The following is an 18,311-nucleotide window of genomic DNA, read 5'->3' on the forward strand; positions in this document are numbered from 1 at the left end:
ATGCTATCAAGAAAATGGAAGAATTGGATTACAGAGGAATAAAATGTGACAACTCAGAGTGACAAGGGAGACAAAATCTCAATGTATCAGAGGGGTAGCCATGTTAGTCTGGATCTGTAAAAGCAGCAAAGAGTCCTGTGGCACCTTATAGACTAACAGACGTTTTGGAGCATGAGCTTTTGTGGGTGAATACCCACTTCAGAATGCTCCAAAACGTCTGTTAGTCTATAAGGTGCCACAGGACTCTTTGCTGCATGCATCTGATGGAGTGGGTATTCACCCACGAAAGCTCATGCTCCAAGACGTCTGTTAGTCTATAAAGTGCCCCAGGACTCTTTGCTGCTTTTACAAAATCTCAATGGCGTCTCTTTATTCCTCTCACCTCAATCCTGTCAATATTCCAATTTTTTTCTGTGAGTCAAAAGGTCTTTTGATATAAATCAAAGACAGTAAGAAGAGTTGATCCTAGGCCATAGACACTAGGGTGATGGGTAGCTATATTACACCCAAAGATAGATACAGCTCTGAGGGGCACTGACATTAACTCCTCATTGTTTTACTGTACTTCTTTATGATACTAAAGAAAAATAAAATGTGTTTTCATGTGTTTAAAATAACAAAATCAATAATAATCCCCATACAACTAAACTTTCATTAAAACCTCCAGTGACAAAATCATTATTGCACTTTTCAGTATGGTTTAATTAGAGAAGAGCTGATTTTGATACCCTCCTACCAGGGTATTTCAATATCCCAGATAATCTAATAATTTAATAAAATGCTTCATAAATATACATTGGAATGGGAGTCTGGTACTGAAAGGAATAAGCCTCAAAATGACAGCCTGGAGTTTGGGAGGGAAGATCAACACAAATATTTTAGAATTAAAAGAAATAAAGGAGCAGCAGCAGGAAATAGGATTGTTTCCTTAATTAGCCCAGGGACAACATATCCAAGGCCAACATGCACAGCAGATTTGTTTGTAGGAACACCTTTGAAATGGTATGCTGTATTGTGTGATCAGATTAGGACAGTCCAAGGCCCCTCGCACACCTCTGCAGGAGGCCCCCTTGGATCAACCCCAGTTCCATGTCCCAACTCCTGCCTGCTGCAGTAGTAGTAGGGACTATTCATATAGGTGTCATCTGCTGGGTGGCCCACCATCACTTTTCTTTGGGCAGAATGGTGCTTCCCCTTGGTGGTCTGAGGTCTGTCCCACAGGAGGGAGGGCTCAACTATTAGCCACTTGAGCAGAGACCTGTATGTGTGTGTGTAGTGGAGGCCCTAAAGACATCATCTAAGTGAGGCCATCATGACCCAGTGCAGCAGATTTTAGAGTTAACCACCCATTAGAATGGATGGAGCAGTTCATCCTCCTCTTAGTGCTATTGTCTTAGGTTGTCCACAGATTTGGGAAGACATCATTTAGTCAGTTTCCACTTGGGGAAAGGATTTCTTCGCAACTAAGAGGGTTAGAAGCATTTTTTTTAACAAATCTGAGGTTCTGATATCTTCATGTGATTTCAGGAGCTGGTGTCAGAGGAACATGGCTATAGTGTCTATGCTTCAATCCAGTCTTTCTTTATTTCTGTAAAAGAAGAAATATGTTTTTGGTCTATAGACTATAATTATAGATCAAGTTTTTAAAGATGGAAATTAGAGTGGCAAATAGCCAAAGAAATAACAAGAAGTTACAAGAAAATTTTAAAATATATCGGAAGCAGAAAGCCTGCATGGGAATCGGTGGATCTGCCGAACAAGAAGCAAGTAATGCTAGCAATGAAGGAGGCTAAGAAGATTTCAAAGTAGCTAAATGATTTCTTTGTATCGGTCTTCACTGAAGAAGATGAGCCTGATTCTCTTCAAATCTCCACATTTTTATGCTGAAGTAACTCCACTGATTTCAATAGTGCTATTTCTGACTCACACACTAGTGAGAGGAGTATATACTCAGGAAATATACTGTACCTGAATGTGCCATTGTGGACAGCTCAATGAACACATCGGTTTGATGCACACTGATGGCCAAAAACATTGGTTTAGGATGCATAATAGTTTATCCTCAAGAAACAGTTGCCAGTTTTTGGACACGCAGAACCTGACAGAAATCCAGTAATAGTCAAATTTCAAGGAGTTACTCCACAAGAGTTAGGGATGGATGTTATGTATGAGAGACTTAGCCAAACAGTGATGCACAAGAAGCTCAGGCCAGATGTGCCTCTGATAAATATAGTAGCATTCTGGTTTCGTTGCTGTTTTTAACTGTATTGTATGTAGTCTAGGTTATGGACTGGCATTAAATGAGCAGCAAAGGTGTAAACTACATTTTTTATGTTTTAATTTGGAATAATTCATAGTTTTAGAAAAAGAGTTTAGTAGTTTTACCCTTGTCTCAGTGATTTTAACTTCTCCCTAATCCTCTTATATCCTTATTTTATTCTGATTTGGGAAGATCAACTGTCATGCTGTCTGGAGTAGCTCATGAGTAAGAATACCAACCTCAGGTCACACTGTTAAGAAGCAGGGCACAAACTCCAAACTGGGCTGGGCACAAATCCCAATACTTAACTTCACCAACCAGGTAACAAGTGTAAACACTTCGGGGACTATATAGCCTTAACATGGAGTCACAGATAGTCCCCTGGGGCATTCCAATCTATCTTGCCACCTAGGCAAGCTTTACTCTTGATAGATGGTTACTTTACACCAAAGATCACAAAATATTCAGGTTACTACCAGTTCCAATGGACCACTCACTTACCCCAGGTCAATTATAACCTTAGATCTCACATCAAAGACAATGCTTATAGCCAATCCTATACTAAACTAGCTAAGGATTTATTAATTAATAAGAAGAAATAAGATAATTATTTACAAGGTTAAAACAGGTAAACATACACAGACACACATAAATGAATTGCAGATTTAGGTTTCAGATGGTGATAGAGCAGCTGAAATATGCCAGCTCTATAACTCCTTAAGAGCTAACTCAAGTTAATCTTGGAGATTTTTTGGTTATGTTTAGTAATCTTTGCCCCTTAGAATCCAAACAGCATAAAAAGACTAGTTCCTTCTGGTCAGGAATTTTTATCCACACCTTCCTAGAATCCAAGCTGATGGGATGAGCACATCTGCAGATCCCCCTCTTTATGGGTGTGCTGGGATCAATCAACAAAGTCCTTGTGCTTTGATGGCTTACGATTGCTCATTTGGATTCAAAAGGCATACCTGATGGGCTGGAGATAACCCCTCTTCATGGATTCATACCAGTATTTCACACTTGGTGTAGTTTCTTACCTGACTGGATTTACAATTTCAGAGCAAACATTTTTACAGTTACAGAACAAACACTTAAGTATGACCTTACAGGTTGGGTTATAGATATTATAAATGATAGTAATGTGTGCAGCAGCTCACAAGCATTTAATAAAGTCTGAACACTAAACACATTGTTACTAGTCTACTACCTATTTTAGCGATATCAACACACAGGTGAGTCACACTGGTTTCCAGCTACACATTTGATAGTGTTCACCTGGGGCATAAGGATTTTGGCATGAGCTGGCACCTGATCTATCAGAATCACATCAACCATCTCATATTGAATAAGACCTTACTCCACTGATATTTCTACAGTGCAATGCTACACAAACCAGTTATGATTACAGGTAAGATTTCCAGAAACACCTATGTGCTTTAAGGAATGTCTACACTGCTAAAAAAGAAAGCACATTCTTAACTCAAGTTAACTAACTTGGTTTTCAAATCAGTTTAGCAATTTGAGATCAAGGCTGTAGGGGTTCCAGGGATTGAATTTGAGCTGCTAACCTTTGTTAAAAGTCGAGTTGCTATATCTTCATTGATATTTTATACAGAGTTAGATAACATGGGTTAGCTAACCCCAGTTAGAATACACTGAAGAAAAAAGTGTGGACATACTATTATGCACTTTTGAAAACCCCATGCTATAACTGTAGATTGGAATAATCAAAAAATCATTCCCCTGTGATAATTTTCTATTTATAGATCTGGTTATGTGGAGACTGGAATGTGGCCTGTGAGGTTTCCATTGTTTAAAATGGAATTTATATCACTATATGAGAGCTATGGTTGTGGGCCAGATCATCAATGCTGGTAAACTAGCACGGTTCCCTTAAACTCAACCTTACTACACCAATTTGCACCAGCTGAGGATCTGACATTTGCATGTGTAAATGTACTCAAGTGACTAATGAGAAGAATGAAATTGGAATGATCATAATTTACAAATGTTTTATCCTTTCATAGATAATTTATTGAAGGAATAATAGAAGGAAAGATGCAGTTTGTGTCCTGCCTTGGATCGGTATGATGAAATTAATTTTCTTTTTGATACAAACAGTTTGAAAAGGACTATCATTCTGAGTAATAAATGAAAGAAAAGGGTCATGGCTCAGAGATACATATTAATTTTGTTAACAGAAAGCCATTTACTTTTCCTTAATTAAACTTAATCATCATACTTTAAATTGCTAAGGGGATTACAAAAGTGTCTCTTCAGGTTTGTATGGCAGGTAGTGTTTGACTAAAATGACCCTTTTCTGAACCCAAGTTACATTTGAAAATGTGTAAAGAGAGACAGTTTTTAATAATTTAAAGTCAGCTTTATTTTTCTTCATTAAAAGGTATCAGTTTCTTTAGAGTTTCAAATGAAAAGGTCCACAGGATTAATGAAAGACAATGCAGTGGCATTGTAACTTTTTACATTAATGAATGTATGAGCTGTCAGTTAAAGCATAGTTTAATCAAATATAGTTACTTAGTGTGGACTAATAATATGTTCTCCAGGATACATAACCCCAGAAAGATATAGTACATCCCAAAAGAGGTTATAATCTGACCTTGAATTGAATGGTGCTCCTCTCCATGTATGATCCCATTGATTTCAATGCAAGTAATCACTGAATATGATGCTACTCATTATGAGTGAGGATATGAGAATTTGAGCCTGTAGCCTTTTCCTGATCCTTAATGAGACAGAGATGACCTTATTTGCCGAGCAACTACACTTCACATGGTCTTGGTATTCAGTTACCCTGAAAGGCAGGTGCTGACAGTGCAGCCCAAACAAATTTTAAACATACATACTAAACATATATAAAAAGCACATGGTATATATTTTGAAAGCTGAAGTTCTTGCAGTTTGTGTTTTTTTTTCTTTTTTTTTAATTCACTTCTTGATGGGTATTATATAATGGCCATGCTGAAGAAGTATTTTAAGCAGGAGTTTGATGACCTTGAATTTGTTTGTTGTGAAAACATATTGGAGACTATACAGTTATTGTCTGTTGTATAGGAAGAAGTTTGACATTCTCTTGTAGCTAAAAGCATTCTATTTCATGAGTCCGATTTGATGATTCTAACACATTTGCTCCCTGCTCATGTTTTTATGAGAATTCTATTAGCAAATAATATTTAAATGATTGCACTGCCATTTTGGGATTTTAGGCTTCGCTTAATAGGTTAACATGAGTGATACAATCATGAGAGTGAGGATCTGTTTGTGGAATGATGCTCTCAGTACAAGTAAATTTGTCTCAATGCATTTAGTTAACAGTTCTAATTATTAGATGTTTAAAGGGTCAATCCTGCATTCCCTATTTACCTAAAACTGCCATTAAATCCAATGATTTAATCTTTACACACTATATATTCTTGGTATAAAAAGTAGTAAGAATGAATGCATAACTTTTATTCATTCTAATTCTTCTTGATCAAAGTGCTTTATTGTGAGAGATGCTCAGGAATTTTCTTACACCACTACTTTTGTTGGAAAATGCCTGTTCCTTGAAATTGAAGCTGTTCATGAGAAGGGGTTGGTTTCAATGAGTCTCCCAATGAAAAAAAAATGGGGAGGGGAAAAGGTTTTTAATTTTGAAACTTCCATTTTGACATTTTCAGAATTAAAAGTTTCAATTTTCCAGTTCAACATGACTTTTTATTTTGAAATGTAAGTCAATTTATACTAAAAACATAAGAAGGGCAAAAAATAAAGAAAAAAGACAAAACTAAAATGAAATGTTTTGAAATTAGCAAAATGAAATGTTATAATTGACCAGAGTCAATTTTTTCAAGATTATCTGTTTATGAAAAAAAATGAAATTTTAATTTCTCTTCCTGATTCAGGACAGGAAAACATTTTGAAATGTTGAAGACACTCATGGGATAGTTAAGCCATTTCCTACCCAGCCCTGCTGATTATAAAACTTTATGTTGGTGAACACTTATAAATGTAAGTAGTCAATGGAACTACTTGGGTAGATGCTGACTCACATAAGTAAGATTTGCCGAGTTTAGTCCTAAAATAAAGTTTGGAATATTGGCTCATCTTCCCCCTCCCCCACTCCTAATTAAATTCAATTTGATCTCTACTTTTTCACTTTGCAAGGAGAAAAATGTAAATCACTGTAGTCTATAACGACTGCCATTCTTTGATGATCAAAGCTGCAAAATAAAGCTCCGTTTCTTGTTAGGCAAACCAAAGACACAACATCTAGATTTTTTCTTCTTTGGCATGATTACAATGTTTACAAACTCTTTGAAGCAATTTCTGAAAAATACGATAAGCATATGAGAAACTTATTTTGCAGTTAGTTTATTTACAGCTTTTAAGGTTCTGCAAACAAGTATGTATATGACTAACCTTTTCACATGACTCCCATTGATCTTATCCAGGTATGTAAGTGTTTTCAGGCTGAGTCAGAATTATGTACTATTAATTTATACAATCTTCTCAGGGAAACTCAGTCTCTCATCTCTTTCAGAGTGAAGAATAAAGTACTGAAATATTTAGTTGATGGGAGGCAGTACAGTAACTCATTCCCCAGCATTTACTATGATAAGTAAATTTAGAAATATTGCTAAGTATCAGAGGGTAGCCGTGTTAGTCTGGATCTGTAAAAGCAGCAAAGAATCCTGTGGCACCTTATAGACTAACAGACGTTTTGGAGCATGAGCTTTCGTGGGTGAATACCCACTTCCTCAGATGCAATTGAAATATTGCTGTTACAGCTATTACAATCACATTTTTGGTATCTTCTGTATTACAGGTCGTAACTGCAGCCTTGAAAAATTCATCATTTTATTTATCTGGAAAATCCATGGTACTCTGGCTCTATATACAGACAACGGATGGTATCCCAATCTCACATATGTTGGTTTTACGTCAGTGTGAATCCATTGGCATAGACACTGACTTTTATTTTTCCCGGTGGGTGCTCCACCCCCACTCTGCCCCAAGGCTCCACCACACTCCACCCCTGCCCTTGAGGTCTTGCCCTCCATCCACCTCTTCCTGACCCCTCTCCGCCCTCATCTCCGAGGCCCCATGCCAACTGCTGAACAGCTGAACAGCAGCCCAGCTGAGCATCTGTGATTTGTTGATATTGACCATCCCCACTATTTTTTTCCATTGGTGCTTGAGCCCTGCAGCACCCCCAGAGTCGGTGCCTATGCCTGATTCTCTCCTCACTTGTAGCAGTGTACATCAGGAGCAAGCCCAGTGAAATCAGTCGAGTTACACTGGTATAAAATTAATGAACCACAGGTGGTTTCCCAGCCTGGGAAGCAGTCTAATGAGTGGCACTGTGGTTTGCCAGCAGATGTAAACCCAATCTGACAATCCAGAGACAAGTCAGACTGGTAGTGCCAACAAGAATCTGAAACACACTTCTTGAGTTGAAGAGGGTACTAAGCAGGGGTGAGTCTAGCTGGCAAAAGGTGCTGTACTGCAAACAAGCCCTGCATTAACCATGTTTTTGTGTAGTTAATTTCCCGTGTTTCTTGAGGAAGAGGTGTTAGGGAAGGGGCATGATTAGAGGGCACCTGTGGGAGAGGAATGATTGCCACTTTAGCTCCCAGCTCTGCCCTCCTCCTGGCCCTACTATGCCCCCAGTAGGGCTGGAAGGGTCATGGGAAGATAGGAGGATGGTAACTGATGGGCTGTGAGGAGCACACCCACCAGCTGGAGACAGCAAGAGGAATAGCAGGGAGCCCCAGACTTTGTATCTACTTCAGGGAGCTAGTGTAAAGGAAGGGGCTCTGCACAGCCCTCTGCAGTATAGGAGTACCATTGATGTGTGGAATGACCCATTCACCTCACTGGGGTGTGCTCAGTTGAATTAGGATGCCCCAAAGAGATAAATAGTCTAACACAATGGCTCTGGGTGATGTGAAATGACCCATTCATCTCAATGGGAGTTCCCCTCTACCTCAGTTTCAGTTGTGGAATATCACTGTTCAAGGCAATCTCACTATGCATGTCAGTTTTAGAGCAACTGGAATATTATTTTTTTTTCTTACTGGGAGGGACAGTATCTGAGGAACGCCTGAACCAAATTATTCAAAATTTGCCCCATTGCCCCTGCTGTGGCATACCAGAATCCTAGATAATCTCATTATGCATGTGGATTTTAGAAAGAAGAACAGAAGTACTTGTGGCACCTTTGAGCCTAACAACCATATGTGAGTGTCTAAGGTGCCATAAGTACTCCTTTTCTTTTTGCGGATACAGAGGAACATGGCTGCTACTCTGAAACCTGTGGCTTTTAGAGTACTTTGAAGATTAAAAGAAGGTCATAATGCAGATGGAGGACATGTATTACGAACCTCTTGATCTAATGACCTAAATTTGCACCATAAATTCTCTCCCAGTCCCTGAATAGCTTTTAAATTATTGCTTCCCCAAAAAGGAAGTGGGTGATGGAAATTATACATGATAGATCCTGAGAGAGTAATATCAGGATCAGAGCCATAGTTTGAGCCCCAAGTATATATAAGAAAAAAGTTATAAGAAGTGTAAAATGTGGATGTTACATGATTTTAGTGGGACTGTATCTCACTTAAACAGCCTAAAAATTCTTGACTACTAAACCAGCCCTGTGGCTATTTTCAAAACAAGATTTTTTTGAGGCCCTCTTTCCCCTAATCTATTCTATTGTGCTCCCAGGACTCTGCTGTACATGCAATGGTGGAAAGAGACAAATTTTCATACCAAGATCCAGTCTTTCAGTACCATAAAGTCATCAGTTACCATGATTTGGGGCATTAGGAATATAAAGGATAATTTCATTTTTAGAGGTGATCTGTAAAGGGGCAATAAATGAGACTGTACCTTTGTTTGATTTTCTTCTGATGCGTAAAGAAGGCATGAAGATTTGGGGGCTTAGGTGTTTTTTTGTTTGATTGTTTATTTTTGTTTGTTTTGGGGAGGGAAGGTACATTTATGTTGCCTCCTTTTATAATAAAAATCCAGGTCCTGTCTAGCCTGGGGGACTCATGCTTTGGCTTTGTCTAGACCAGAGTTGTGGTCCTGTTATAATTTGAGCTAATTGATCATAAATGCTAATTGCATTGATAACTGTGGCTCTGTTTATTCTGGGGCACAAAAGTTTTATGGTTTGCCAGAGGCTTAGCCACCATGTCCTGATACTTTGCAAATGTTTGAGTCTAGATTAGCATTACAGTCACTTAACAAGCAGTTGGCAATCAATTACAACAGGAGGACAAATGCTAGTCCAGACAAAGCCTATAATAACAGGAGAACTCGTTAAATGATATCACAAGAGTCAAGAGGCAGAAAATTGAACAATGGAGAGGGGAAGGGATTTTAACACCTGTTTAACTTCAGTGCAAAATGAGTATTTTGGATAAAGGATGCACAGGTGCAAGGGAGGGATGCAAGGACAAATTTGCCCCCAGAGTTTTACTATGCTGGGGGGCCAGGACAGTCCACCCCACCCCTCTTTCCTTCCCCTAAATGGCACCCCTGAGGACAGACACTTCCCCACCTAGACAGAGCAGAGCAGCTCCACACTGGCAGAAATGGGAGAAGGCAGGGCAGTGACTCTGCATGTTCCCCCCACACCCAAAGTGCACCTCTCCCACTCCTCTCCCACTCTCCTGACACTGCAGTGGGCCCCCCCAGGCTCCCTCTGCCTGAAACAAGACACACTTAGTGCCATCTTCAGTTGAAGCTGGCTGGGATCTGGAGCTTGCCCAGGAGATCTACGTAGGAGGCTGGGTGACACAGGTGAGCAGGGTCTCACTATTGCTGATCAGGCTGGTCTTCTGCAGAGCAGAGGGAACCCTGTGCTGCCTCCCGGTCCACCCCTAACCCTGGCTGGAGCAGTGAAGCAGCTCCCTGATGCTAATGGAGGAGAGGCCCCACCCTCCACCGAGGACTGAAGCAGGTCAGCCTCTGCTGCAGCAAGCCCAGGGGCCAGAAAAGTTGACCAGCTCATCATAGGCGATTAACACAGCTGTCTACCAGCTGATTGGTAGCGGCGGGGCTGCCCAGGAACTACTGATCCCTGCCTGGGTCCGCAGCTCTATTACCAGTGGGCTCTAAACACCCAGTAATTTTTTTCCTTTGATGCTTTGGCCCTGGAACACCCATGGAATTGGTGCCTATGTTCATTGGCATGAGTGGAAATACTATTCATAGAAGTCAGGGCCAGGGCACAAATAAGTACTGTACATTCAATTCAGCCTATCTGCTTTAGTTTATAGTTTGGTTTTCTTGTGGTTTTGCAACACCCTGATGAGGAAATGAAGGATTGTGTACACAGCCCCCAAATCAGACTAGCGCACACTATCCTGCAGCATTGTAACTCCCCCACGTGGATGCTGCAGATGTGAACTAGTTCACCTACTTCACATCAATTTAGTCTTATTTAAAGGGGACTATATTAACACACCATTAAGTTTGCACCTGCTGTGTCCACATAAGGAATGAAAGTACAGCATGCTAGTGTGCACTGCAGTTCACACCCCCCATACTCTGATCTGCAGAGCCATGTAGGCATTGGTAAATCACTTAATCTCAGGCTAAGATCACACAGGAAGTCCATGGCAGAGCTAGGAACAAAATAGAGTCCTTCTGAATCCCAGCTGAGTGTCTTACCTATAAAACTGTTCTATCCCTGCAAGAAGAGAAATTACCTTAAGAGGTTTCATAAAAGGGAAGGACAGATTTAGACAAAATGAAGCTCCAGCAACCTTTGCTGCAAACCCCACTTTTTTCTGTAGGCTAAAATGTTTAACTATGTCCACATAATTTTTCTTTTTGGTATGACAGGTAAAGGGGAAAAGTTTTGGAGTGAAAATTTCGCCCCACAGAAGTCAATGGCAAAACTCCTATTCACTTCGATGAGCCCAGGATTTCACCCTTGAGCTACATAACTAGGGACCAATAGCTCAAAAGAGAGCTAAAATGAGACAATGTAGATAAGTAAATCAGTGATGCATGAGACTTTCATAAAGTATTTTGTAAAACCTTTATAAACCCATTATAATGATCCATAGTATAAGAAGAAGTAGTTCTTACTCTTATATATGCAGTGTCTGCATTCATGTCTTTTAAGAATAGCTTTAATTTTAAAACAAACCACAATTGAATGGTGCTTCATATTAAATAAACTCTTTGCTCTAAATATCTCTGAGCCTCATCTTTCTTCTCTGCTATGGTGGTAAATGTATTATGAAATACAAGTTGACTAAGCAACATATTGGGGGTAAAAAAAGACAAATTCCTGGCCAGGGAGTAGTTTCACTATTGGTGAGTAGTCCTTATCTTACTTTCTAAATGAGTGAACACTACCATTAGTAATCCAGAAGATGTAGAAAATAGCACGTTCATAAAATTAATGGATGATACTAAAGTGGGGGAGTTGGGAATACCAGTAAAGACAGAGAAGTAATTCAAAGAGCTCAGAGAGATTAGATGTATAAACTGGAATGAACTCATGGAAGAATAATAAAAATGACCAGTGGCAGAAAAAGATTTAGGAAGAAAGATTAAGAGACAAATATGTATTATACATTCTGGTGTTATAAATAACACAATTGTCATAACTACTGTGACAAAGTTCCTCCTCTACCTTGGTGGGTATTGGCAGATTTGCTCACCTCAGTGATCTTCCCCACAGTCTGGGTCAGCTCCTCCTGTGTCTGATCAGGAGATGGGAGGTTTGGGAGGAACCCAGGCCCGCCCTCTACTCCGGGTTCCAGCCCAGGGCCCTGTGGATTGCAGCTGTCCATAGTGCCTTCTGTAACAGCTGCATGACAGCTACAACTCCCTGGGCTACTTCCCCATGTCCTCCTCCAAACATCTTCTTTATCCTCATCACAGGACCTTCCTCCTGGTGTCTGATAATGCTTGTATTCCTCAATCCTCCAGCAGTACACTTTCTCACTCTCAGCTCCTTGTGCCTCTTGCTCCCAGCTCCTCATACCCAAGTCTCACCGACTAACTGGGAGGCTTTTAACTAGTTCCAGCCAGCCCTTGATTGGCTTCAGGTGGCTCAATCAATGTAGCTATCTCCACTGCCTTCTAGAAAGATCTTAATTTGCCCCAGGTGTCTTGATTAACCTGGAGCAACTGCCATTTGGTTACCATGGTACTAGGGATTTGGTTAGCCTGGGGTTAACATACCTGTTCCTTACTACTTTACTGTAGCAATCTGGCCTTGCCCCATCACATATCCCCCCCTCTGCTGAACACCATAGGGTTGGGCAACTTGGGACGCCAGGCAGTGCGCTCGTGATAGACCATCAGGGTTGTCGTGGTGGCATCCAGCCCTGTGCCGTATGTGGAACTGGAATGGTTGGAGGGATAAGAACCACTTGGTGACCCTTGCATTCTTTTCCTTATTTCTCTGCATCCAGTGGAGGGGTGCATGGTCCGTCATAAGAGTAAATTGCCGGCCTAAGAGGTAATAACACAGTGTCTTCATGGCCCATTTGACAGCAAGGCATTTTCTCTAGACTACTTCATACTTCTGTTCTCTTGGGAGCAGCTTTCTGCTTAGGTAGAGGATCAGGTGTTCTTCTTCTCCAATCATTTGCTACAGAACAGCCCCCAACCCCACCTCGGAAGCATCTGTTTGTAAAATAAATTCCTTGGTAAAGTCCAGGGCTATGAGTATGGGGTCATTACAGAGAGCCATCTGAAGGTCTATGAATGCCCTCTTTGCTGCGTTGGCCCACTTCACCGTGTCTGGACCTTGGGCCTTCACTAGGTCCATTAGAGGACTTGCCCTGCCTTTTGATTGCAAGTGGAGATGAAATATATAGGGCCTTTAGCTGGAGTCTCTAGCTAGAGGTGGGGTGTAAACTGCACAACTCCAGGAGTAACATAACATATTGTGCCTCATAAGGATTTCTCTGAGTCACAATTTTTTCTTTGATTCCCCTCTAGGAGGGAGAGGTCATACTAGCAATAAATTACCCTCACACACACGCCCCAGCTCAGCTGCACAGGTCAGTGTGTTGGAAGGGCTAAGCCACGGTTTTACCTGCTCCCCACCTTTCTGCTTTCACTTCCTGCCCATCATTCTAGGGATACATCTATGCTACCCGCTGGATTGGCAGGTAGCAATCAATCTATCGGCGATCAATTTATTGTGTGTAGTGTAGTCATGATAAATCGATCCCCGATCACTCTCCTATTGACTGCTGAACTCCAGCAGTGCAAGAGGCGGAAGCAAAGTTGACGGAGGAGCTGTGGCCATCGATCCAGCACCATGAGCATGCAAAGTAAGTAATTTTAATTCAATCTAAGATACGTCAACTTCAGCTACACTATTGTCGTATCTGAAATTGCGTATCTTAGATAGATACCCCCCCCACCAGTATAGACCAGGCCTATGGAGTAGTAGCTGCTTATTCCTGTGTGCCTGGGCTCGATCTCAGTCTGTGCAGAGAGGGTCAATAGAGGGTTCTTACTCGTTCCTCTCTGTGGCCATGTAGTCCAAATTACAATCCATCCCATAGTCTGATTAAGACACTTGTGTCCCCAGATGTGCCAACAAGCGCAAGATATGAACCACTGGTTACAAAAACACTTGACTCCAAAAGCCACTTATAATTGTTGAAATAATTTCATTTTCTCAAAAGAAACAAAAAGTTCCTTTCCGGGAGAACTGAAGATGGCAGAGCCTTTTCATTTTCAACAATTTGTAGTGGATGATTTAAGGGACAGATTCGTGTGAGGGCTAAATACAAACAAGAGACAAAGGAAGATACTAGCAAAACTAGACCTTTACGTAAGAGTAGCAGTGAGGCATGTGACTGCAAAGAAACAGGCAAATGAGTAAAAATATGCACTGTCCCAGTTCACAAGATAAACTAAGAAGAAACAGAATGTTTTCACTGCAATAAATAAATCTAGTCAGTTGATATGTATTCCAAAACAGTAAAATGTCTTGAATGCTAGGAGACTGGGAACATTAGCTGGACATGAAGGAACAAATATAGCACTAAAAATGACTGTACATCAGCTAGGGAGGAGGGAAAAAAGTTTATGAAACTCGCAAAGCATCCAAAATTACAGTAGTGTTCAACAAATCAGGAAAAACCTGCTGAAGAAATTGATTCAGAACAAAGGAGTGTCTTGTGCCATAAAAAGTGGGAAGTCAGAAGAACCCTGAAATTATGATAGAAGTAGATTGAAATAGAGAGCCATGGTTTTGGAAGTGGACTTCAGTGCATCAGTTTCCTCACTACCTTGAAAAATGATGTAAGAAAAAGATTGAGGTATAAGCACTCCAAGACCTAAGTGTCAAGCTAAAAATTTTCCAGGTCAAATGGTGCCTATGACTGGAAAATTGTGATGGTGATAACAGTAACCTGTACAAGTCAAAGGGCAAAGTTGCTGATCTATAATGCAGAGGTTTGGATCAGCCTTATTAGATAGAAATTGCCTCTCTTTCCTTCAACTAAATTTGCAGAAGGTTACACAAAGTGTATATGAAAACTGACCTTGAAAAAAGTGCTATCCAAATACCAGCTACTTGATAGTACATTTGGTCATATAGTGGGTATTTTCAAGTCATGCTCTGGAAGATAAAATAGCAGAAGAGCTGTGAAGGCTGGCAAGTTAGGATGTTATGAACAAAGTAAACTATTCAGAATGGGCTGTACCAATTGTATTGATCCTAAATTTAGTCATATATGTCATGACTATAAAATAACCCTCAATCAAGTCATGAATAGCCTCAGTACTTTACAGCAAGAGGAGAAGAAATGTCAATGTGACTGACTAGGGAGAAAAAGTATCAGAGGGTAGCCGTGTTAGTCTGGATCTGTAAAAGCAGCAAAGAATCCTGTGGCACCTTATAGACTAACAGACGTTTTGGAGCATGAGCTTTCGTGGGTGAATACCCACTTCCTCAGATGCATGTAATGGAAATATCCAGGGGCAGATATATATATGTGTGCTAGCAAGCAAGCTAGAGATAACGAGGTCAGTTCAATCAGGGAGGATGAGGCCCTGTTCTAGCAGTTGAGGTGTGAAAACCAAGAGAGGAGAAACTGGTTCTGTAATTGGCAAGCCATTCACAGTCTTTGTTCAATCCTGAGCTGATGGTGTCAAATTTGCAGATGAACTGAAGCTCAGCAGTTTCTCTTTGAAGTCTGGTCCTGAAGTTTTTTTGCTGCAGGATGGCCACCTTAAGGTCTGCTATAGTGTGGCCAGGGAGGTTGAAGTGCTCTCCTACAGGTTTTTGTATATTGCCATTCCTAATGTCTGATTTGTGTCCATTTATCCTTTTCCGTAGAGACTGTCCAGTTTGGCCGATGTACATAGCAGAGGGGCATTGCTGGCATATGATGGCGTACATGATGGTGAATGAACCAGTGATGGTGTGGCTGATCTGCCAACTCTGCCCACATATCTACACCAGCGACACCATCACAGGACCTAACCAGATCAGCCACACCATCACTGGTTCATTCACCTGCACATCCACCAATGTAATATACGCCATCATATGCCAGCAATGCCCCTCTGCTATGTACATCGGCCAAACTGGACAGTCTCTACGGAAAAGGATAAATGGACACAAATCAGACATTAGGAATGGCAATATACAAAAACCTGTAGGAGAGCACTTCAACCTCCCTGGCCACACTATAGCAGACCTTAAGGTGGCCATCCTGCAGCAAAAAAACTTCAGGACCAGACTTCAAAGAGAAACTGCTGAGCTTCAGTTCATCTGCAAATTTGACACCATCAGCTCAGGATTGAACAAAGACTGTGAATGGCTTGCCAATTACAGAACCAGTTTCTCCTCTCTTGGTTTTCACACCTCAACTGCTAGAACAGGGCCTCATCCTCCCTGATTGAACTGACCTCGTTATCTCTAGCTTGCTTGCTAGCACACATATATATACCTGCCCCTGGATATTTCCATTACATGCATCTGAGGAAGTGGGTATTCACCCACGAAAGCTCATGCTCCAAAACGTCTGTTAGTCTATAAGGTGCCACAGGATTCTTTGCTGCTTTTAGGGAGAAAAAGTTATTTAAATGGGACCTCCTCCTAATTAATAATAGATGAGAAATCCCAATTATGTCATCATAAAACACCATTAGCTTTATATGACAAGTACAGTATTCTAAGGGCTGTAGTTTGACACTAGCTGTTTTACATTTCAGTGGCTACAATTCTACAACGGGTGCAATACAAAAAAGACTGCTAAGAGAAGGCATCATAAATGTTTATAAACATATGAAGGAAGTGAATACTACTGATGAATAGAATTATTCAGGAGTAAAGGGAAAGATGAAACCAAAATGGAAAAAATAGATTTCATATCAGGATATACTTCATCGCAATGAAATGTATTAAGCTTTGTCAGAGTCTTCCTATGGAAATGGTGGATAAGTCATTGCTTGGGAGTTCCAGAACTACAATGGATAAAGCACGAAGGAACAATGCTACAGTGGCAGGGAGATGAACTTCTTATTGCAATGTCTGTTTCTAGAGCTGCATTGTACACAGGGATTTTACCTCCCTTCTTCTTAATAAAGTTACTTTTTTTCAGATAATGTATGTACAATATACAAGAGAGAGGTAATTAACAATGGGATAATAAAATCATAGAAGATTTTCCTGCTAAATCATAACTAAATGTTATTTCTCAATCACCCCACTATATCTCACAATAGATTTCTCATAGCTATTGTATTCTCTATGGATTGTATTTCATAATTAAATTGGTGATAGAGAAATCTCAACAAGTTGAGAGGTTAAGTTGTTATAGATAAGCAGACAGACTCTGAAGGTTATTGAAACTTACCCAGACCTCCTTGGTATGGAAAATTGGTTGGAAATTGTAAACTTCTAGTACTTCATATAACTTCTAGTACTTCCTAGTTCACAATCAACCGCACCCCACTGCTGATATTAGATTACTTGCATTTTCAGTGAGTCATAAAATGCAGATGTAAGCAAAATTAAACTTACTAACTGAACATCATCATATCTCCAGAAACACTGGGATTCAATTTAGGTTTTAAATTCAGGTGACAGTTCAGTCAGTCCCGTATATTTGAAGTGATTTGTTCATCTTTAACTGAGATTCCAATGCAGAAGAGCCCTCCTTATGCAGGAAGAACGCTATTGATCTCAGCGGGATAATGACTGCATAATGACTTCAGGGTTGGCCTCATAAATCCGTTTGATAAATAATGTAAAAATCAACAGATAGCATTGGCTGTGTTTCTCCCCCACAGGAATGATGAAACAGTATGGTAATATAATAGTATAAGCTCTATGAGACATAGCCTTATTATCTTAAGCTGATATGTTTCGTTCCCTGTCAAGGAATGTATATTTTATATTTATTCTTAGATGTTGGGCATGATAATAAATAATGCATGTACAGCATTTGAATGTCATTCTACCATCAAAAACATTTTCAAAATTGCTACCTATATTTCTCTGCAATACTCTCAGATCTGGGAAAATCAATTTATTTTAGCTTTGTTGCAAAGATTTGCAGCAACATAATTTCAGATCAACTTTCCAAAATAATATTTTTCCTGATATTTTCAAAGTGGAAAGATAGCTTTCAAATGTATTGAATTGTCCTGAGATATAACATTCTCCAGTGAAATTCAAAATTCTGTTGCAAAGCCAACAAAACTGAGGCTAAATTGTAATACGATATATTAAAGCAAGTGATAGATTGTGCAATACACTGACAGCTGCTAACTCAGGATACCAGGTAAAGAGTCCAAGCCAAAGAACTATAAAACTTAAGAAAGCCAAACTACAATCAGAAAAAAGCTCTGTCTTGCATAGTTTTAGGTAATATAATCAGTGGAAGAACTTCAACATGTTGTAAAGATAATATAGTAGGTATAATATCTAAAGTACAATATTTTAGAGAAACTTGCAAATAGATCAATTCTAAAGTAGTTATAATTCAATAAATATGTGTCATAATAGCCAATATTTACATATTTCACTGTTTTATGGTTAAAG

The sequence above is a fragment of the Gopherus evgoodei genome, chromosome 2 (assembly GCF_007399415.2).
Source record: "Gopherus evgoodei ecotype Sinaloan lineage chromosome 2, rGopEvg1_v1.p, whole genome shotgun sequence".
Lineage (NCBI taxonomy): Eukaryota > Metazoa > Chordata > Testudines > Testudinidae > Gopherus > Gopherus evgoodei.